Source organism: Hibiscus syriacus, unplaced genomic scaffold (genome assembly GCF_006381635.1).
Source record: "Hibiscus syriacus cultivar Baekdansim isolate YM2019G1 unplaced genomic scaffold, ASM638163v2 tig00112738_pilon, whole genome shotgun sequence".
Taxonomy (NCBI): Eukaryota; Viridiplantae; Streptophyta; class Magnoliopsida; order Malvales; family Malvaceae; genus Hibiscus; species Hibiscus syriacus.
In genome coordinates, this window is record NW_024063392.1 from 1,355,188 (window position 1) to 1,380,135 (window position 24,948).

The following is a 24,948-nucleotide window of genomic DNA, read 5'->3' on the forward strand; positions in this document are numbered from 1 at the left end:
AATTAATAGTTTAAGTACTAAATGCGTTAAATTTTTAACGGCGAGGTACTAAAATGAAAACTAAAGATTATGTATGATTTTGAAAAAAATTAAAAGTTTAGGTACTAAAACGGACCAAACTAATAGTTTAGATACTAAATATGTAATTTATCCTTAAAACATTCCATAGTGACCACAGGTGTGATTCTGTCCGCATAATCCAAGTAATGTCAGTTGTAGATTTTAATTCTATAATAAACGCCATATCAGTCACGCGAGCCAACTACAGAAACAGAAAGTGTCATTTTAATCACCAGCAACCCAGCTATCATGAGACCTGTAGGGGGGGGGGGAAATGGATTTTTAGAAACTTTGAGGTATATTTTTAATGGATAAAGATAAAGTTTCAAATCAAAAAATTATGATTTTATATTTTATTATATGTAAATTTTATAACGATATATCATATGCTTAAAATAATTGAATGAGAAATGAGAAATTAATACTTAAAATAAATTATTTATAAATTATATTAAAGAAAAATGTAAAGCTTATATCTAATATTAATGGGATAGAGATATATTTATACATATGAACCAATTTGAATGTTAGTAAATGTGTAATATAAGACTTTGCTTCGAGTATGAATTTGAACCCAATGAGATTGGAGGTTCTTTTCACAACGTGGGCGATTTGAAATATTCATGTTGATCGGGGTCTGTCAGATATTTTAGCTTAATACAAATTTTCTTTAGTATTTTTAATTTAGACATTACTTTAGATAATTGTTATTTAATTATTCAAAATTTTTAATAATTATTCTAGTGTGAAACTTTCATTTAAGTCCTATAAACCTACAGGATAAAGACACTCTTAAAAAATACTTTCTCTATTTTCTTAAAATTTCAATGATAAGAAAATGATAGGTTTAGTTCGGTGAACATTGCAATCGTGCCACTGAAAGTATTCAACTCGTTGTCTGTTACGAGATATTCGGCCAACAGTTTTTCAGCCTTGTATGAATGGACAAATCTACATTAAGAAAACTATGTAAACGTGTCTCAACGACTTTGTCCATCTAGTTTTGTTAACGTATAAATAAGTAATTTTGTTATTTTATTTTAAATTATGTATTTAATTTGCTTTGTTTGATTGATTTTTTACTATTTTAATTCTTAGACTAACGTTTTGATAATAATCTTAAGAAAAATCTGAATTGTTTTCTATTTTTTAATCCAAGACAAACGGAGTCTACAAAATTCTTATCTATGTCAAGTAGGAGAAATTATTACATGAACCATTTCCACCACCTCGTCCTTAGTTCTTAACCAATTATATGAGTACACATCATATTTATTTTCCACATCATGTTTCCTTAAAAATTAAAGTTTCCAAATCATCGCCTTCTTCTTTATCCCATCATCTTCTTCCCTAATCTTAAATCATTAAATCTCCATGTTTTGCTATACTCTTTCTTTAATCCACCATTATATTCTAAATTAAAAATCATAACTTCTTTATCTCATCATTTTCTCCCCAATCTCAAGCATTAAATCTCATGTTTTGCTATGCTATTTCTTTGGTTCACCATTATAATCAAGATTTAAAATCAATACACAATTTTAAAATTCTCTCAAATTAATTATTTTCTTACTATATACTTTTATATTTCTTGTTTTTTTTTTTCTTAACCAACAAAATCTCATTAAAAATATATAAGAGAATTTCTAGATTGATGTATGATATATGAGAATTTCCTTCTATATGAAACAATTGAAAAGGATTAATGCTTAAGATGTATTATAATGGTGAACCAAAGAAAGAACATAGCAAAAACATGGAGATTTGATGCTTTAAGATTGGGGAAGAAGATGATGGGATAAAGAAAAAGATGATGATTTGGAAATTTTAATTTTTAAAGAAATATGATGTGGAAAATAAATATGACGTGTACTCATTTAATTGGTTAAGGACCATAGATGAGGTGGTGGAAATGGTTTATATAATAATTTCTTCTCGGGGTTTGATTACGTAGACAAAATGAAGAGATTGGTAACTTGAATTTATAACCCTCTTTATTAAGCATGGTATGACAGAAGAAAAAGGTGTAATGCTCCTCGACTTATTTTTTCCCCCTAAATTCAATTTCTCAAGCGAACTTGTATGGAACAGGATTGGATCAGCTTCTTCTACTTTGGAGAATCCTTTGCCCCATGCTTCTGCATCAAAAAATGATAGAAAATAAGGTATTTATATCAGTACTATAAATAATGCAGGGAAAAAGTGATATTTGTTGAAAAAAATGGGAAATTAAAATGACCTTCCAAGCATCATAATTGTGGCCTGAGGATTGGTGCCAGGAGAGAAAGTAAAGGTAGAAGCATCAATAACCCTAAGTCTATCCTCCCCGAATACCTTGAAATTCCTATCAACAACCTTCCCAATTTGGCAGCCTCCAAGATAATGCCACACCGTCATCACTGTGTCCATGCAATACTGTTCCAATGAAGTTGTAGCATTCGGATGTTTTGGTCTCAGGTTCAGTGGCATGTTCACCATCATCTCCAAAAGATCTCGTGTCGTCATGTTTCCAATACGGAATCTCGACAACGACTCCGAATTCACGACGTCGATAACAGTTTGCATACCTTGAACACAGTGCCTTAAATTCTCTGCTGCCTGGAAGTAGTTGAATCTTATCCTAGGGTTGTCACCGATATTTGTGTTTCGAAGCTCAAGATAACCCTTTGATATCGGACCTTTAATCGATTATTCCGAGGTTTGTCGTTGAATTCGCCGCTGCTTCTGGGAAGGCCGTAGAGCTCTGGAGCTGATCCCCACCGGACACGGAAAGGGCTGACAGATCAAATCCATTGAACGTTATAATGTAGCTGTTGCCGGAGTTTGCGATTCCCACGGTCGTAGACAGTGAGAGCTGAATGTGATTTGAATAAGGAACTATAAGACTGTTTAATGGTACATCTCTCATCTCTCGGCCGACCATGGGCTGGTCTAGCACCACCTTGATGCCCAATGACAGGAGCTGAGCCGCAGGACCAATGCCGCTCAGCATTAGCAATTGCGGGCTGCCGATCGCACCTGCCGATAAAATTATATCGCCGTCATTGTTCAACTTGTTTTTCAAGTATGCCATATGCTTCCCTCCATTCGCATCGTAAAAGATCACCCCGTCGGCTTTTGGTATCGGTCCATCTGCCATTCATTTTATTTTGAGAAAAAAAAAACTAGAAGTGAATCAAGAATTTCATATGATAATTTGTTAGAATTTATGCTTAAATTAACCATTAATTATACGTAAGTACCTTTAGTCTTAAACGTGATCTTGTGCACAACAACATGCAAGTAAACCTTAATCCTCCTTGGATTAGCATACTCGAGCAGATCAGCTGCAGTATGTCGATTTCCATTTCTGTCAAAAATAGTTCCACTAGTTTCAGTACCATTAATATGAGCATACGTAAATCCATTGTCGGGTAAAACCCCAGCTTCAAGCAACCCATTTCTCACTGCGGTTTGCCATTCGAACGAAACCGGCTTGTTAACCAACTTCTTCTCAATCCACTCGTACGAATCTTTCGCTAATGCTTCGTCTAAACCTATCTGCTCTAGGAATAACGGTTCGGCACGCGAGTAAAAGCCGACATTAATCGTCGTTCCGCCTCCAAGAGCCCTTGCTCGGTTGTTGGGAACTCCGTCCTCTGATATGAAAGGTTGCGAGAATGAATCCGGGGACCCGTCGGTAAGAGTAGTGATAAAGTTTTCCATCCTTATTTTGGTGGTGTTAGCGTAGGGCGACCCCCCTCTTTCCAAGACTAGAACATTTGCATTTCGCGTCGACAACGTCGCCGCTAGCGGACAGCCAGCGGTTCCCCCGCCTATGATTATATAGTCGTAGAATGAGACTTGTGGAGCAGAGGTCGCTTCTTGGATAAAGCTATATTTTGGAGCTGCAAATGCATATTATCATACCTTTATAAGAATAAATTATATGGATGATAATCTCTAGCGCCATTGGAGTTCCTCTCTCAATGGATTCGTTCACTGCTTCAAAAACTAGGCTTGAATATGCGTAAGTCTGTATTGAAATTGGATTCAATGATACTATTCCCAAGTTCATTGAAGTAGTGATTAGCGATGGTCAAAAAATCTCAATCAGAGTCGAGGTTCCTTGGTTTCCGCCTGCTTGTAAAAAATGTAAGGTGTTTGGCCATACTGACAAAGGTTGCCAGCACAAATCTTATGTTATTCCTCCTGTTTCCCAAGTCTGGAAAAAGAAGGAAGGAACCATTGCTAATTCGGCAGCAGTTCTTATTGGAGGTGCTGAAGCTCTTCAAGATCCTGCTAATATTGTTCCTAACGATGCTGGAATTAACTCTCTGCAAGAGGTTCCCCTATCTAATTTTTCTAATAAATTAGAGGTATCTTCTGTTGTTGGAGAACCTCAGACTGTGCATCAAGTAGGGGAGTTGGTTGATGACATTACTCTTAATCTAGCTGCTAGAAATGAGCAACCCAATCATCAGCCTGTTGAAAATCCTGCAATTAGTTCTTCTGCTGGTAAATCTATCAAGCAGACTGATGAAATTTCTGTTAAAAATCTTCCTGCTGGAAATGATCATTCTTCTCATCAGAGTGTTGAAGATCCTGATATTGCCAAAACTTCTCTTCCTGAAAATTCTAAAAAAGGTAAAGGAAGACCTAAAAACAGATTTGAAGTCCTCAACTCTGTTGAGGAGGACTCTCCTTCTTTAGAAATGCCTTCAAGGAAGCCCAGGGCTGCATCAATGGGAGTTAATGTTTTGGTTAATGAGCTAAAAACGAAGAAGAAAGATCAACTAGATAAAGTTAAAACTAAACCAGTTGCAAGTCATAGGGGTTCCATGGGAACACCACCCCCCCAATGATAATCAGCTTTTGGAACGTTAGAGGACTTAATAATCCTCTAAAACAGAATAAAGTGGTCCACAGAGCATTACAACACAAAGTAGATGCTCTTTGTCTTTTGGAGACTAGAGTTAAATTGGGCAAATTAGAGGCAATTCTTAATTCTAATTTCTCTAATTGGAATGTTTGCACCAATTATGATTATGCTACTAATGGTAGAATTTGGTTTTTATGGAGGAAGGGAATTGATTTATCAATAATACAAGTTTCTGATCAAATTATCACTGCTAAAGGGACTGTTTTCGGCTACTTAGTCTTCATTTCGGCTATATATGGCAGTAATGAAGGGATTAACAGAAGACATCTGTGGAAAAATTTACGAGAACTTAGCTCTACTGTTAATCAAGCTCCATGGGTCTTAGGAGGAGACTTCAACATTTTTCTGCATTCCCATTAAAGCTCAGATCATGAGCTGTTAGGTCCTTATTCTTCTCCTGATATGAAGGAGTTTCAAGACATTACTCAAGAGCTTGATCTCCTTGATCATCCATACTTTGGACCTAAGTTTACTTGGAGTAATATGCAACATGATCATTTTCTTGCTAGAAAACTAGATAGGATTATGGTTAATCCTAGCTGGGATTCTTTTTTTCAACAATCATTTGTTGAATTCCTTGCGCCTAGTATCTCGGATCATAGCATGGCCATCTTATGGCTTTCCAAAGAGTCCCCTGCTATCAGACCTAAACCATTCAATTTTTTTAATTTCTGGACTACTCACCCCAGTTTCATTAATACTGTCAGGAATTCGTGGTACCAAGAGGCCTATGGCAATCCCATGAAGGTTTTATTTACTAAGCTTAGAAGGCTCAAATACAGTCTCAAGAATTTCAACAAAGATCATTTCAGTAATCTTTCGGATCGAGTGAAATTAAAGAGAATTGAGCTGGAAAATCAGCAACTTCTCACTCTCAAAGGTGAAGATAGCATTGTGAAGGAACTTGAACTCCAAGACCAGCTGAAGAACCTTGAAGAAGTTGAATCTTTGTTCCTCAAACAAAAGGCTAAAGTTCAATGGATAAAAGATGGTGATAAAAACACCAAGTTTTTCCATTCAATTGTAACTTATAAAAAGAAGAGGGATTCTATAAGAATCCTTGTTGATGAAGGGGGTAATAGGCTTGAAACATTTGATTCAATGGCAAATGAAGTTACTTCTTTTTTCTCTAAGATGCTCGGCTCTGTTGATCCCATGGTCAAGGAATTTGACCTCTCCACTCTCAAAGAACTCCTTAATTGTTCAATCCCCTTAGAAGCTTCTTCTTATCTAGTTAAGGAGGTAAATCCCGAAGAAATTCAAAATGCCTTATTTTCCCATGGCAATGAAAAAGCCCCTGGACCGGATGAATTCTCCCCTTTCTTCTTTAAGAATTGCTGGTCTATTGTGGGTAAAGATGTTACTAAGGCAATGAATTATTTTTTCTGTAATGGATACATCCATCGAGCCTTCAACTCCACAATTATTGTTCTTGTTCCCAAAGTTCCTAACCCCTGTGTTGTCAAAGACTTCAGGCCGATATCCTGCTGTTCTGTCTTATACAAGATTATCTCTAAAATCATTGTTAGCAGAATGACATATCTTATGCCTGAGATTATCACCTTGAACCAAACCGCTTTTATCCGTGGCCTAAACATCATCGACAATTCCCTTCTTGCTAGGAGATAGTTAAAAGTTATGGAAGGAAATCCTCTTCTCCAAGATGCTCAATGAAGTTTGATCTTCATAAGGCCTTTGATTCCTTGCATTGGAGATTCATTTCATCAATCCTCAATGCACTCGAGCTGCCTCAAAAATTTATATCTTGGATTGAATCTTGTTTTTCTCAAGCTAGGTACTCTATTGCTTTTAATGGTACCTTGGTAGGTTATTTCAAAGGGGCAAGAGGTTTAAGGCAAGGGGACCCCCTTTCCCCTTACCTCTTCGTGCTTGCAATGAATGTCCTATCTAAAATGCTAAATCTAGCTGCTGCCAAAGGTATCTTTTCCTTTCATCCTAAATGCAAAAAGATCGGGCTTACTCATCTAGCATTTGCAGACGATCTATCGATTTTTTGTAAAGGAAACATTGACTTAGTGGTTGGTGTCTTGAGTGTTCTTCAACAATTTTATCAAGTCTCAGGACTTAACTTAAATTCGACCAAGTGCGAACTCTTCTCTGTGGGTATTTCTTCTACGGTTTTAGAGGAGTTGAAATGTATTTCTGGATTTAAATTGGGATGTCTGCCTGTTAGGTACCTTGAGATTCCCCTAGTTACTCGTAAACTCTCCTTGAAAGACTGCGAACCACTGCTTGACAGAATTAGGCAAAGGCTGCATCACTGGTCTGCTAGGAGTCTTAGTTATGCTGGCAGACTCGAACTTATCAGATCAATTTTATTTAGTGTCAATAACTTCTGGTGTCGACAACTAATCCTCCCTGCTTCTATCTTAAAATCTGTGGATCAACTCTGCTCAAGATTCTTTTGGAAAGGAGCAGATAAATCGGCAAAAGGAGCTAGAGTAAGCTGGGATCAGTTTTGTTCTACAAAGGCTGAATGAGGTTTAGGGCTGAAAAACACTTCTATTTGGAACAGGGCTTGCATTATTAGTCTCATTAAGAAAATCCTTGCAGGCGAAGGTTCTCTTTGGGTGGCATGGCTCCATAATTACGTTTTTAAGCACCAAAACTTTTGGCAGTTTGAAGCTGGGAGAAATAACAGCTGGTGTATCAACCGAATTCTCAAAATGAGGACCATCGCTTTTCCTCTGATTACTTCAGGCATACTGCACACCAATGAAATTTGGGATAAGATTCGGATGCAGCGGCGGAAAGTTGAATGGCACAGGCTCATTTGGTATCCTATGCATGTACCAAAGCATAGCCTGATCGTTTGGATGGCCATTTTGAACAAGTTACCTACCAGTGATTGGCTACAAAAAATGGGAATAAATAATGTTGCTATTTGTGTAAATTGCAGAAACTGTAATGAAACAAGGGATCACTTGTTTTCCATTTGTCCCATGGCTGTCGATCTCTGGAAATCTATTCTTCTACTGAATGGAATGACCTTCACAGCTCTGACTTGGGAAGCAATGGTCTCTCGGGCGTGCTTAACGTGGAAAGGGAAATCCCTTACTACCACAATCTTGAAAATTTATTGGAATGCTTTTATTTACTTCCCGTGGCAAGAACGAAATCGTAGAATGTACCAAGGTCGATCGCGTACTGCCGACAATTTTCTTAAGGAAATTATCATAGTTGTTGGTATACGTCTTAGGGGGAAACCTATTAATAGACTAAATTACACTAATTTTGCCCTTTGTAATGCTTGGGGAATTGTATAACCAACCACTGGTTTTTTGTGTATCTTGTTCATTTTGTTCAGTCTGCTGATTGGTTTTGGTTGTAGCATAATTTGTTATTTTGGGTAATAAAATTATGGTTTATCCAAAAGAAAATATGATAGTTAAAAAGTGAAAAACAAAAGCTTGATTGGGAGCACTCTCAAGTAGCATACCTTTTTATGCATGATTAAGGCCATGAAAATTAGCAAATACAAATACAAATACAAATACAAGAACAAGTGCAAGAAACCTCCACGAGTACTTCAAACCCATGTTTTTTTCCTATGATTTTCGCTTCAAAGAGTACGTCTTTTCTCCCCGATGGTTAGAACCTTACAAGCTGTACTTATACATTTATTCGCAATTAATATAAGCCTACCTTCATTTATTATTACTTGTTTTGTTTTGAAAATTTGGGTTTTGAATATAATATTTATATTATTGTCTGATATCTGCGATGATTAGATATAATTAACGGTTAAAACTAAATTTATCAAGTAATTTAAGTGGTTAAAATGAGTATTATTTTTTTAAAGATTTAATGTTTGGGCGTACATCGTTAATGAAAACTAATTTTTAACATATAACATTATCTAAAATTATAATAATATCGGCACATAAAAAATCATATGAAGATGATATGAATATATGCATTTTTTCTCTGTTGAATCACCTTGACCATTTATGAAAATTATGGGATGAATTGTGACGCAAGATGAACATATAGATTATTTTCTAAATTGAAACATTATGACACAAAATGCAAAATATGAAATGCATACACATACATACATGAACATCTCGAAATCTTTACAAATGAATGGGTAAAATGTTATATACATTTATAATGATTAAAATACAAAAAAAACTATTATTAGTTTAGACTAAGTACATAAAAAAAATTAATTAGACAACTCATTAAAATTTTAAGTTAACTTCTAATCGAGAAAATCGAATTAAACATTAATTGAATTTTGATCGATTGGAGTTTGAGTCACTTACGAATTACTCAACTCATATAATACCTCTAGACAAAACAAATAATAGTAGAATTAATTTCAATTACTCGTAATAAATGATATTCATAAATGTATTTAATTATCTCAGTACTTACAAACCTAATTCATTAAAATTGCCCACCCATTAAATAATTAAAAACCTGACTTTTAACTTTTTCATTTTTTTATGAATTATTTTCAATTTTTTATGAACTTGAAAGATGATTTTTTTTCCGGGAAATGATCACGTGCGACAGTCTTAATATACGGTTAAAAAAAGAAGTTACCGGTTTTGTTATTATTTTTTAACAAAACCTGTAAAAATTACCGGAAACGTTATTATTTTTACATGTTTTGTTATTATTGGGCGCTTTACCGGGTTTGGTAAAACGCTACCGGTTTTGTTATTTTTTCTACTGGTTTTGTTATTATTGGGCATTTTACAAGAAATGTTAAGAACATTAATGTTTTAGGTAGAAATAATAATGTTTTAGGTAGAAATAATAATGTTTCCCGTAATTTTTATCGGTTTTGTTAAAAAAATAATAACAAAACCGATAGCACATTTCTTTAGCCGTATATTAAGGTTGACGCACTGCATAACTCCTCGATTTTTCCATAAAAATGAAAATATTATTATTTTTTTTGATTTAAGGTTAATTGACATCCTGATACTTTTGGGGGGAAATAAAATTAACTTGAATCCTCAAAATAGCAAATTACTTTAAATAAACACCTTAATTATTTATTTTTGATTAATCTAGGGTTGTTTACAAATGACAGTATATGTTCTGAAGACTCTCTTAAACATTTAACAACTAACGTTTAAATACTTTGTAGTGTATTCGAACATATGACCTCTAGGAATAATAATTATTCCTTCTACCACTAAGGTAACTTGGTTCGTAAAAAAAATTTGAAAATTACTTTAAATAAATACCATAATTATTGTTTATCAAACCTTAATTAATTTTAATAGTTAAGTGTTTTTTTTAATATAGGTGAGTACAAAGTAGTATTTGTTTAAAGATAACTTTTAATCATTTGACATTGAACGTTTACACCTCTGACATTTCTGATGCTCAAAACCGAGACTTAAAAGAATAACAAAAAAATTTAGACTGAAGTCACTCGATTCGTGCGTCTTTTTTTTGGAGTATCATTATTGTCCCATTTCATTTTTATATTTTTTAGAAATTGTTAAACATTGTAAATAAAATTTCAAAAAATCTAAAAATATTTAAATTTTGTTGAAATTTATAAAATAATTATAATTTTCTAAAAATTACGATAAACTTAAAAATAATAAATTATTATTATTATTATTATTAAAATCTTAATTTTTTTTAAAAATAAAGTTATTTTAAAATTAATAATATTAAATATTTTATATTTTTAAAAAAATATAAAATTATAAACGTTATTGTTGTAATGGTTTTGAGGCCACCTGAAAATTTTTGAAAAAAAAATAAGGGTCATCGCCATTTTTTTTGTTATTAAAGTTTGATTAAATCATTTAAAAATATTCTTATTTTAATAAAATTTTACTATTAATTAATTTTTTTTAAAATAATAACTTTAGGTCTGTAAAATAAAAAATAAGTTATATGGTATGATTACGTGTAATGAAAGATTAAATCTCACAACGTTTAAGAAGTAATACTTCGTTAAATATATGTTGTTCAAATCATCAAAAATTATAAATTCAAAAATTAAATGTTTATATATGATCCCTTAAAATATTTTTAAAATAACCGAATTTTATTTTAAAAGAATATTTTTATTTAAAATATTAAATTATTTTAACTCACCTGGTTTTAAAATATATACTCTTTCACTGAAAATAATCAAGATGAATTTAAGATATTATCTAATAAATTTTCCTAAAATACTTGGATTTTCAATTTAAAATGTGACCCGTAAAAAATACGTACTTTAAAATTTAGGTGATTATATCATTAATCGTTTTGAAGAAAAATATTTCCTTAATTTCTAAATTTTAAATTTTTATATCAATATTTCTCTAAAATAATTTCATCAAGTTTATGTCAATTCCACCGTTGATATTTAAAAAAGAAATGATGAAGCAAAGCAAGAAATTAAAAACAATAATGCAGACAGTAAATGACCTAATTGAAGCCAAATAAAATTTTAAAAAAATCAAAATAGAAAATAAATTCAAATTTAAGAAACTAAATTGTATTAAAATAAAAGAAAAATAGTCAAAAACAAGAATTGTAATACCTCAAAATTTCAGCAAGTGACCAAAATCTAAAATTTGAAAAGTTTGATGGCCAAAGTAGAAATTTGGGAAAATTCAAGAACCAAAATGGTAATTTTCACAAAAAGGATTTTTATTCCATAAATAAAAAGTTCATATTTAAGAATGCATTCTATATGGAATTCAAATTTTGATCAGGAGATTGGAGATTGTGTAAAAAGCTATGAAGAGATAAAGTCCGGTAAAATATTCGGATAATAGGAGATTGGAGATTGTGTAAAAAGCTATGAAGAGATAAAGTCCGGTAAAATATTCGGATAATCACATTAAATCTGAAAATTAGGAAAAATTGAAGGATGATGGAAAGAAGTTCAAAATATTATTTCTATATTTTATAGTATTAACATTTGACACGAATTCCTGGAATTAAGGTCGATTTTTCCAAGATGAAATTGTAAATTTTGGTGACTAAATTGTAATTTTTGAAAATTACAAAGGGTAAAGGTGAAAAGTGAATTATATTTGTCCATCTTTGACTTTTTGATTATTAAAATGGAAGGTATTATAGTAACAAGTGGTAATTATCATGATTTTTAAAGGATAAAATTATAATTATGTATTAAAGGAATTTTATGTTCATTTAATTAATAACTTGACAAGTGTACATGTACATGAGATATTTCTCACGAATTATATAGAAAAAATTTCTTCATCTTCTCTATATATATTCCGTGAGTCCTAGAAGAAAATAAGGTATGTTTTCTTTCTTTTTCTTCATTTTAGTCTTCTTTCTTTGTTTTTTGGATTAAGTCATAAAATAGAAAAATAACTATATCAAATTCTCTATAGATTGGTATTAATATTTCATCGTTTTCTTACTTGAATTGTGATTTGATGAATATGATGGATGGAAAAGAGGTTTAAATAAAATGAAATAAGGTTGGAATATGATATTTGAAGTGTTGCAAAATTGTTTTCAATCTTGTGTGATGATTAAAATCATCTAAAATATGTTTGTGTTGGGTTCAATTATAGTTAAGGTTTATGAAGAAATATTGAATTTGGATTGATTTTAATATGAGAATGATTGAATTTGTATGAAGTTAATGTTAGGAGCTTGAGTTCATACTTGAAATCAAGTTGACAAATTTTGAATTTTAGCTTAAAGTATTCGGCCTTGATGAAGAATTAATGGAAAAATTATGGAAAATTTTCCTAAGGTTTAGAATTGATATTAGAATGACTGTACATGTTTTGGATGTGATTTGGACCAATTTGGAAAATTGTGAAAGTATATGGACTTATTCACATAAAATGAAAATTATGGAAATTAATGTGTAATTTTTAATAGTTGATGTGTTATGTTGAAATTGAATGTTGGAGTGTTAAGTTTTGGTATTGGAATATTGATTTGGATTAAATTAGAAATGTGTGAAAATATAATGACTTATTCGAAAGTTTTGGAAAAATGAGGATTTAAGTGTAATGGTTTAATAATTGAAGTACTATGTTGGAATTTAAATATTAGGACGTTGAATATGATATTAGAATATGTAATTGGACTGAATTGGAAATTTGGTAAAGTTTGAGCACCAAATAGTAAATATGGAAAAAAGGAAGTCAAGTGAAAACTTTGTAACTAATGAAGTATTATGTTTAAATTAAATACTAGAAATTTTGGTTATATTAATTGAAGTTTGAAATGAAGTTAATTTTGTAAGATTGTTAAGATTAGGCACTAAATTACAAATTTATATAAATTATGAGTTTGAAATTGAAATTGGTATAAATTGATGAGTAGACATTGAATACATTGTTGAAATGTTTTTATTTTTGTTTTACGATGCTTAAATTTGGAATTTAATGTTAAAAAGGATTAAATAATAAATATGGAGAAATTACGGGTTGAAATAAGAATTGTATTAAGGTTGATATATAAGTTAAAGGATTAAATTATAAATATGAAGAAAGTATGGATTAAAGTAAAAAAATGAGCATGAGACGGTTTGTTAAGTTTAAATAAATATTAGAGGAATTTGAATGATTAATATGGATTTTTTTGGATCAATATAGAAAGTTGTATAAGATAGATGATCAACTTATAAGCTTTTGAAAGTTGGTAGAGAATTGATAATTATGAAAAATTAATGCATAAGATTGGATATAATGTGAATTGTTGAACAATTAAGTGCATAGTTGTAAGAAATAATTATTTAAGGGACTTGAAAAGTCAATTTAATAGTTTTTGATTTGATAAAGAATTTAGTATTTAATATACATTAATGGTAATTTGAGAATATCTATTTGCATATGAATTTGTTAGTTAAAGTATTAATACAAGATTAAAATAATATATGAACTCGATTTCCTATAATATTTTCATATGTCAGTGCAAACATGCACTCCTTTATTAGTATGAATATGCACTCATGTATTAGAGCATTCGTGCACTCATGTATTAGCACAAATACACACTCCTGTATTAATGCTTTGTGCACTCCAGTATTAGCACCATTGGGTACTCTTGTATTTAGTACATTCGCCTATTCTTGACACTATGTGTGCAATTATGGGGTTTATGGTGTTTTGACGTCATGAACTGCCATCCCAATACTTAGTATAGTGTTATTGTGTTGTACAATACCTATGCTCCTGTTTAGCACTCGATGAGACTTGTGTACATGACATTCTCATTTAAAATACATTGGGGGATAAAATAAAGCTAAAAGAAATAATACAAAAAAATATACATTACAGTAAAGGATATAGTACAATAAAAGATACATAACAATAAATGAAACAGTGTAGTGAAAAGAACAATACAACGAAAAAGAGTAGTATGGAAAAAGGAATAATACAAGAAGAAATGACAATACAAGTTTAATTATTGTATTATAGTAAAGTTTTATATGCAAAGTTTGATTTATATTGAATGATTTGTAGACAAAAAGTTATATTGTTTTGGATTGAAATATGAATGATGAACATATGTGTGTAATATGAATATTATAGTAATAGTTGTTGTCTGCGGGTAGTCGTGTGCCAGTAGACAACAACCATAAAGATGTTTAAATAAATCCAATTATAGATATTACAACTATTATACATATGCATATGGTGATGTAAAAGTATATGATAAGAGTTATGCTAAAATCGTAGATTAATAGGGTATGAGAAAATGTAATATAGAGAGATGAAAATATAATTGTTGGGACCATTGGCGTACCCTATGGCGCAACGGAAACAAAATGTGACAGTCTCACCAGCGATCCAAGTGTGTTAAATCCAAAATCGGAAGGAAGGGATGTGATTACTTGCATTGGGTTCCTTGAAAATCAACAAAGACAACAACGGATAATGGTGATCACGAATAGTTTGAATCCTAGCCTCCAAGAAAAATCATCTCGACCTCTACTCAGTTCACTTGGTTTAAAAGCAGTTGAGAGCAAAATCTTTCTCTAAAATTATTCTAGGAGTTTTGAAATTTTCAAAAGGGATTAATGGTTGTTAGACCAACTCATCCCTTATATATATGTGTCGCCCTATCTATTAGGGTTTTTAAATCATAATATAATTAAGAGTATAATTACATTATTTTAATTAAATTTGGTATTCATGTGTAATTAAAATTTCTCTCTCTCTCACACACACACATATATTAATATTAAATACATATTTTATTCATGTACAATCAAATTTTACATATGTGACACATTTATAAGTTGCTTTCTTTTTTCAACCATTGGGTGTGACCCTGTAGGTTCCTGTAATGTTAGTATTAATAATTAGAACTATTCTAATATTACAAGAAATGAGTGACATCTAGCAATATGTCATTGTTACCTAAGTTACGGGAAGTCATGATTCGACATAACATGTTCGTGGCGAACTCTTTTAATGTATTATATCCTTTTGTCCTTTATATCTAGAATAGGCACAACTCTTGGAATAGTAACACTAGTGTAACCTATCTATTATTTCTTGATATCTAGAGTAAACTATAATAATTTAATAATTTTTTTTATATCTCATATCAAATTATTCGAGCATGGCCATGAATTTCTAGTCTCACTCAATCAAGTGACATGTGATATATTTCCTATTATGTAGGAAGGACAAATCCTATCTCGATAATTCACACCCCACTATATATATCATGATATGTTCAATGCCAGTCTTTATAGTGCAACCAGTTACGGAGAGTGTTTAACTTTATCAAAACATAATTATACATATAGTTGTCACTATGAGCAATATCTTGACCATCACATAATAATCCAAGACATATGCTATAGCAGGTCGATCCTGTCATAACCATTTTTTTTATAAACAATTAAATATTATTTTAAAAACGATTATGACTTTAATTTGAAAAAATTGAGTGATTTTAGAATTGATTTGGATAGGATTCACCATCGACCTTTGGGTTAGGTAGGTCGAATACCTAAAAATGTCTTTTAAAATAATTTTAAGAAAAATCATTTCATAAGACAAAATTTGGTCTGCGTCACCAAAGATTCGATTAAAACGGGTTCGGGAGTCGATTACGTGTGAGGAAGGATTAGCATCCCCACAACGCCCAAAAATTGGTACTGTGTTGCTTACACGTTGTCATAATGGTGGAAATTACAAATTGAATATAAAGTTAAAAGATGATCCCTTTTATTGAACATCGTTTAATTTGCTTCGAATTAATTAAGAACATAAAATTCTTTAACTCGAAAGGAAATCTCGAAATTAGCAATCCTCCATCGGAAAAGATAACTCGACTATTTCTTATCATTAAAAGAATATTATCTTATTAATAAATATATGAATCGAATATAAATGAAAATCAACGATTTGCATTTGCATACAATGAAATAAATTTTGAATTAAAATAACACACATTGTATCAGTAAAATAAATAAATTAATTAGTAAAATAAAATGGATTTATTTCAAGTTCGTATTTATTCGAATGTCATATTGGATTGTACCACTTCGATCAAGTGATACTTTCCAAACCCGTTCTACAAATATCGTTCTTGAAACATATTCAAACAATATTAAATAAAGAAATACAATGAAAATAAATATAAATAAAATATTTACAACAAATAAAGTGAAACATATTTATTTACATATGATATAAATAAATACCTAACGTAAAAATATGTATATACACAAGGGATTGACATAAATACAAATCAATATTACAATAACCAAATATAATGATAAAAAAATAAATATTTAATTACGAGGACTAACATGGTAATAATAAACACTTAAAGGGTTAAAATAGTAAAAATAGAAAATTAGAGGACTAAAATAGTAATTACAAAAACTTAAGGGCTAAAATAACAAAAAAAAACTTAAGGAATAAATTAGTAAAAACATAATCTTAAAATGCTAAGCAGTAAAAAATGAAATTAAAGGACTAAAATATCAAAAACATAAACTTGAAGGCTCAAAATTGTAATTACAGACACTTAAAGGACTAAAAAGTGAAAAAAGGAAATTAAGGGACTACAATAGCAAAAACATAAAGTTAAAGGACTAAAAAGTAATTACAAATAAAACAAAGCCCATATAGCAAATATTAAACATTTTATGTACTCAAAATGAAAATAACCCATTAAATACTATTTAGGACTACAATAAAATAACAAGAAACCTAAGGGACCAAACATTAATTAAACCAAAAGATAACAATATGAAACAATGACCAAAATATAAGTGTAAAGGAATTAAAAGCTTAAAGTAAATTATGCGAAAATTCTATTTGATCACTAAAATGAAAATAATACAAGATCAGCAGTCCAAAAGCTAAATAGATAAACAAATATTATATAAAGCAAATATGACTAAAATAAAATATTAGACAGATACAAAGCCCAAAATGAAAAGATAAACTTTCATTAGAATTATCAAATTACAAACATTACAGAATTAGAAAGATCTAAACTGCGATTTACCTAAAAATGTAAAAACACGGGTGAGATATTACAAAAGATCAAAGACTAAAGATGATATTAGACCTTTTTCTGCAAAACACGCATACCCTCCCCTCTGTTGAACGGCGTCGTTTCACTCGTTATGATATAAACCTATTTTAGGGTTTCAAAACACCCTATTCTTATTCCTTTACCCATTCTCAGCCATTAAGAAAACAGAGGGGGGAGAGTTTATCCATGGTACGTTACCTCGGGATAGCCTTGGTCCTTGTTTCTCTATTTTTTATTTTCATTTCTATGTCTTTACTGTTGATGTTGATATGGCTAGCAGATTTGTTGGTGGCGGCATGAATAATCGGTGGCAACAGTTGGGACTGGCGGCGACAGTATCAAACCCCTAAGGTTAGGGTTTTAGAAACCCTAGGGGTCGGGTCAGATCCTCTCTATGGGTCGGTTCAGGTCAGCTGAATTAGTTGTTGGGGTTGTTAGATCCGGGTACTGAATTGGGCTTCGGTGGTTTGGGCTCCAAGTCTGCTGAGTAGGTCCATATGGGCTTGTAATGGTGATTGGGTTGAGGGCTAACTTGAAGGGCTCGAGGATTGTACTTTAGGCCTACAAAATGTAAAAATAATAATAAATAATAATAATATAATAATAAATAAAAATAATAAAAAAGACCCGGACAAAAACGGGTGTCTACAAATATAATATATTGTTCTCTAACAATATTTTCATGAATTAATTTTGACATCTTTATGTCAATGACAACTCATTGTCTTTAATTAATAACATGTTAGTCTTCAGCGTATTATTACTATCCATGCCCATAATAATACTTGACTAAGGATCTTTTAATAATAATCACATTAATATACGGACATTATTATCTTTTAGTTTATTTAATGCACAGAAATACAATAAAAGAAAAAATGGTAATATTTTATTTGATAAATACGATAAATAAAATATGTCAATACAATCATCATAAGATTGGTCTTTGGGCATACTCTAACAATCTTCCACTAGCACTAATGTTGTCATCAGTGTGTACTCTGCATATATCAACATCTCCTAGATCTATGATCTCTCGAATGAGATTGAAGCGCCTAAGAATATGTTTGGACCATTGATGAGATCTTGGTTCATTTGCTTGTGCAACAGCTCCATTGTTATCACAACGGAGTTCTATAGCATCTTATATGCTAAGAACAACCCCTAGTTCATATATGAACTTCTTGATCCAAACAACCTCTTTTGATGCTTCACTAGCTGCAATATACTCAGCCTCTATTGTAGAATCAACTATTGTGTCTTGCTTTGAACTTTTCCAGCTCATAGCACCTCTGTTAAGACAAAACACAAAACTCGATTGTGATCGTTAGTCATCGTTGTCAGTTTAGAAACTAGCATCAATATAACCTTTTAAACTAAGCTCTTCTTTTCTGCCATAGACAAGTAAAGTATCCTTAGTTCTTCTTAATTACTTAAGGATATTTTCACCAGGATTTGTCTGATACCGACTTGTCATGCTCAAATCATACGATACATCTGGTCGAGTACATATCATGGCATACATGATAAAACCAATAGCTAAAGCATATGTAATCTTACTCATTCATTCTCTTTCTTTTGAAGTTGAATGACACATTTCCTTCGAAAGAGAAATACCATGTCTCATAGGCAAGAATCCTTTCTTAGATTCTTCCATATTGAATCTTTTCAGCACTTTGTCTATATATGTACTTTGACTCAGACCTAGAAGTCATCTAGACCTATCTCTATAGATCTTAACTCATAATATGTGGGGATGTGTCAGTCTTAACATATTGTAAAGTAGGTATATAATTTTCTATGATAAGTATGTCGTCTATGTAAAAGATTAGGAAAGAAACAATGCTCCCACTAGCCTTCTTATAAACACAAGGCTCATCTTCATTTTTGATAAAACAAAACTCTTTGATTGTAATATTGAAACAAAAGATTCCAGCTTCAAGAAGCTTGTTTTAATCTATAAATAGACCTCTGTAACTTGCAAACCTTTCTTGCATTACCTGAAGTGACAAAACCTTATGGTTGTGTCATATACACACCCTCTTTGAGTTTTCCATTAAGGACAACAATTTTGACACCCATTTGTCAGATTTCATAATCATAGAATGCAACTATTGCAAGCAAGATCCAGATGGATTTAAACATAGCTACGGGAGAGAAGGTTTCGTCATAGTCTACACCATGAACTTGTCGAAAACCTTTATCGACTAATCGCCCCTTGTATATTTGACATTACCATCCATGTCTATTTTCTTCTTGAAAAACCATTTACACCTTATAGGTTTAACCTCTTTAGGTGGTTCAACCAAAGTCCATACTTGGTTTACTGACATGGAATTCATCTAAGATCTCATGGCCTCAAGCCATTTCTCATAGCTTAGGCTTGACACTGCCCCTTAATAAGTTTTAGGCTCATCTTGATCCATAAGAAGAACGTCTCCATGTGTGGTAACGAGAAATCCATATCTCTCATGTACTTGGTGTTCTCTTGTGGATCTTCACAGTGGTTATGTTCTGTTGATTGTTCCTCAACTACTTTTGGAACTTGTTCAAACTCTGGTTCACTGATATTTTGTTCTTGAACTTCTCCAAGTTCAATATTTCTTCCCTTCCCTTTCTTTGAGAGAAATTATCTCTCGAGAAAGACTTTCGTTTGAGCAACAAACACTTTTTTCTTGTTAGGGTTAAAGAAATAATATCCCTTAGTTTCTTTAGGATATCCAACAAATATACACTTACGAGATTTAGGTTCAAGATTTGTAAACATCTGATGTTTGACATAATCTTGACAACCCCAAATCTTTATAAAAGATATACTAGGACGCTTCCCATTATATATCTCGTATGGTGTCTTTCGAACCGATTTAGTTGGAACACGATTTAGTGTGAAAGCGACTATTTCAAGTGCATGTCCCTAAAAAAAAGTCGAACGATCACTATGACTTATCATTGATCGAACCATGTCTAACAATGTTCGATTCCTTTTAGAAACCCCATTCCACTCTGGCGTAAGTTATGAGACAATCATACACTCTTTCAGGAGTTCATCAAATTCTAGACTCAAGTATTCTCCACCTCAATCCGATCGAAATGCCTTAATACTCTTGCCTAGTTGATTTTGTACTTCATTTTTGAATTCCTTAAAATTTTCAACTGCTTCATATTTACGGCGCATAACATAAATATACCCATACCGACTGAAGTCATCAGTGAATATAGTAAAGTATTGGAATCCACCTTTGGCTTACTATTCGTTGCTCCCATACACATCACTATTGTAATATCCCAAATATTAGACCAGGGACTATATCGAAAAGATTTGAAATTTTAAGATTAAATTGAATAAGTGGTAAAAGATGAGAAAAATGATTTGGAATAGTGTTTAGACTAATTTGTATCAATAGATAAGTTAAGAGGACACTTTGGTCTTTTAAGAGGAAAATGAATTTGAAAATAGATTAGGGATTTTAAATAGAAAGAAAGAGGAAAGTAAGACATTCCTACACTTCTTCTTCTTCTTCTTCTTCACGTTGGTGTGCTCTCCTCTCTAGCATAAGGTAAATTTCCATTAGCGAGTGTTTCCTTTAAATTATAGGTTACTTTGGTAACATTAAGTGATATATATGCATAAAGAATGATTAGATGGGATTAACATGAGGAGATAAGGGAAATAATGGAGATTTTAGAAAATCAATTTTAAAGTGATATGTTAAAATATGAGTGTTTATTGATGCTTATTGGTAGATTTGACTTGCTAAAGAGATGAATGAGATATTAGAAATATTGGATGAGTTTAAAAATAAGATATAAATTGTGGTGTGAATCTTAGAATCAAATGATCTTGAGGGATACTAGATGTTTTAAGTATCTAAACGAGGGAAAGTTAGTATGTATAAGTAATAAAGAGTTTGGTAGCATTTTGGGAGGTAAACATAACGAAATTTGACCTCATTTGTATAATAATCGGTTTAAAAAACTGGAAAATTTGGGAACAGGTATCAGTACTGATAGAACAGTACCGATACTATAGGCTAAAATGGGATGAATTAGCTGCGCATTATCGATATTGATTCAATCAGTATCGATACCGAAGGGGGAGTATCGATACCGAAAGAAAGGTATCGATACCATTTTAAAACAGAATGCAAAAGTGATATCTATACCATGGGAAGGTATCGGTACCCTAGTATGGTAATATCGATACCATGGTAGGGGTATCGATACTGAGGAACCATAAATTGTATGAAAGGCTAAGATTGTTGTGGAAAAGTTAATAATAGGTATTTTTGAGTAATATTTAAGTATAATTGTTAGGAAATATACTAACAATTGATATTATACATGTATCTAATGGATATGGAATAGATCGAAATCAAGCTCCTGAGTCAAGTAAAGAAAAAAGCAAAGGCCAAGTTCCGGAGTAGCAGTTTGTGAATTTTCGATATCAAAGCAACGCAAGCTAGGTGAGTACGTTTATTGTATGCAATCTATATAAAGGTAATATGAAATGAGTCTAATTAGAATGTTTAAATTTTAAAGTATGTTTTACAGTAGTTACTAAGTTTTATTTAATATATGGAAAGAATATTATGAATGAGTTTTAGAGTATGAACTGCTCTAGAACGAATGAACAAAAGAATAATGCATATGGGTATATTATTGGCATGAAAGGATGTCATATTTGAAATGCATATGGGTGCATTATCAGAATAAAAGAATAATGCATATGGGTGCATTATTGGCATGAAAGGATGCCATAGTTGAAATGCATATGGGTGCATTATTGGCATGAAATGATGCCATAGTTGAAATGCATATAGGTGCATTATCGGCATAAAAGAATAATGGATATGGGCGTATTATCGCCATGAAAGGATGCCAAAAGAATAATGCATATGGGTGCATTATTGGCATGAAATGATGCTATAGCTGAAATGCATATGAATGCATTATCGGCATAAAAGTATGCTATACTTGAAATATATAATGGTGTATTATAAACATGAATGGAATATAGTTCAACTGAGAAGGATTATAAAATCCTTAAAGAATATACAATTTGATATGAATTCAATAATATGACATACTTATGTATATATAAAGGTTATTTTACAATATTACGACTCACTAAGTAATTACTTAAAGTTTGTGTTTCCACGTATAGGTAACAATTGAGAATAATCAAGGAGTGCAGCCATAGCAGCAGATATCATCCACTAAGGTTGACTCACCAGTAACATGAGGATAATAATAATCATTTTGGAAACTTGTCTGGCATGTAATTAAATTTAACAAAATATTTTGTAATATGTCTTAATGAATACTTATTTATTATGTTCATTTATGTGGAATTAAGTTTGCAACAAAATTTTAATGGCTTTTCAAAATGAGTAAACAATTTTTAAAGGGATGTGACATTTGTATTCGTATACGAAAATGTATATGGAATATAAGTGTTACATTTATTTTTATCAAAACTACAGGTTTAGCCGATTCGCGGCCAAAACTAGTTCTATTTTAAAATAAAAAAGGATTACATGCTAATAAGGTTGTCAATGTTACTGAGATGGTGTTATTAGAGGGTGATTGATAACACTCCTTACTAATTTGTATTGTCATTATTATGTATGTTTTAATATATTTCAGAATCCTTGAACTCACGAAGAGCTGGGGAACAAGAAATACAAGAATAAACAAGAAGTAAAAGTCATGAGGATAATAGTGCATAACCACTTCCCTCTGAAAAAGCAAGTGCACCTATACCTCAAGGGATTTCAGTGCCTGAGTTTGAAACTTTCATACAAGCCCTTGATGTCATACTGACTCGCTGACTCGGTTTCAACCTCCCCTTGCCCCTCCATTACCTAGAATATTGATCCAAAAAGTGTTGAAAAGTTTGGGAGCTCCAGAATTCCGAGAAGATGAGGTTGAGGGTCATATGGAAGCCGATATGTGGTTAAATGACATAATGTCAATGCTTGAAAGTATACAATGCTCAGATCCAAAAAGGTTGGGAGGAGTTGTATCTTTACTTAGAGGATCAACTCGAGTATAGTGGACAAACACTACGATGTATGCACCACCGAAGCAAGTTACATGGCAATTTTTCCTGGAAGAATTCAAGAACAAGTATGTGGGTGAACAGTTCAAACGGGAAATGTTGTTGAATTTTCTTAATTTAAAGCAAGGTGATCGAGATGTACATGAATTTGAGGCTGAGTACAACAAGTCGAGCCATTTTTTTCACTAAAGTCATTCCAAATGACAAGACAAGACGTGATTGGTTCATAGAGGGTTTGAAGCCAAAGTTGAAAGAGATAATGTTGGCCTTGAACTTGCCGAGTCTACAAAAAGTCATAAACAGAGCCAAAGCTATTGAAAAAGCTTAGGAGGAAACATTAGCGGTGGAGCAGAGTGTTCAAACGGGGAAAAGAGTGGGAATACCTTCCACTCCCCATCATGCTAAAAGAGGCAAGGGCTCGAGTTCTAGATACACTGATAGAGATAGTTTTGTAGCAGCTTCACAGAAAAGTAAACAACCCCAGTCTTTTGCTGTTAGCTCGGGTAGAGCTTCTGGGGAAAGGAATCAATGTCAAATCGATGGCAAATTGCACCGTAGAGTATGTAGATTTATCAGTGGATCTGGTTTTCTATGTGGCGATATAGGTCATTTTGCCCAAAGTTGCCCTAAGAAATCTGGGGATAATTCGACACAGTCTGAAAGATCGGTGGTAGCCTCAAATAGAAGCAGAGAAAGGGGTAGATCCATGGGACAAACAGATTCAATGCAGAGACAAGAGACTCAGGGAGTCGATAGAATTTACAACATTAAGACCAATGAGGATTAGGATGACCTTGAAATCATAATAGGTATTTTCCATATTTTTGATGAACCTATATTTGTTTTAGTTAACCCTTGTTTTACACACTCATACCTTAGTACAAATTTGGTTAGAGCTAGAGGAATTCCTTTAGAACCAATTGTGAGTGAGATGATAGCGGTAAATCCTATGGGTAACAGTGTTAGAGTATATAGCAAATGCCCTATAAAGATCCACGATATTGTATTTTTGGAAAACTAAATGGAATTGCCCTTTGATGAATTTGAAATTATTCTAGGCATGAATTGGTTGTCTTCACATTATGGATGGGTCGGTTGTCGTAAGAAACATTTTTTTTAAAGAATGTCAAAGGTTCAAAAATTGTAGTAATCGGTGAAAGATCGAAATCACCATCAAATGTGATATCAACTATGACTGCGAAGAAGATGATATCGAAAGGATGTATAGCTTTTCTAGCCAATGTGATAGATACTCGAATTTCAAAAGTTAGAATAAATGATATTCCCACGGTTAGAGAATTTTTTGATGTTTTTGTTGAGGATTTACCGGGATTACCTCCAGATCGTAAGGTAGAATTCAGGATTGAGATTTATTCGGGTACCAAACCTGTTTATATGGCTCTAACTGAATTGA

At 32.0% G+C, this 24,948-nt stretch overlaps 1 pseudogene; it reads right to left on the bottom strand.

The window, feature by feature from the left end:
* Positions 1-2,121: 2,121 nt before the first annotated feature.
* LOC120182985 lies at positions 2,122-8,541 on the bottom strand (annotated as a pseudogene).
* Between the last annotated feature and the right edge of the window lie 16,407 nt (positions 8,542-24,948).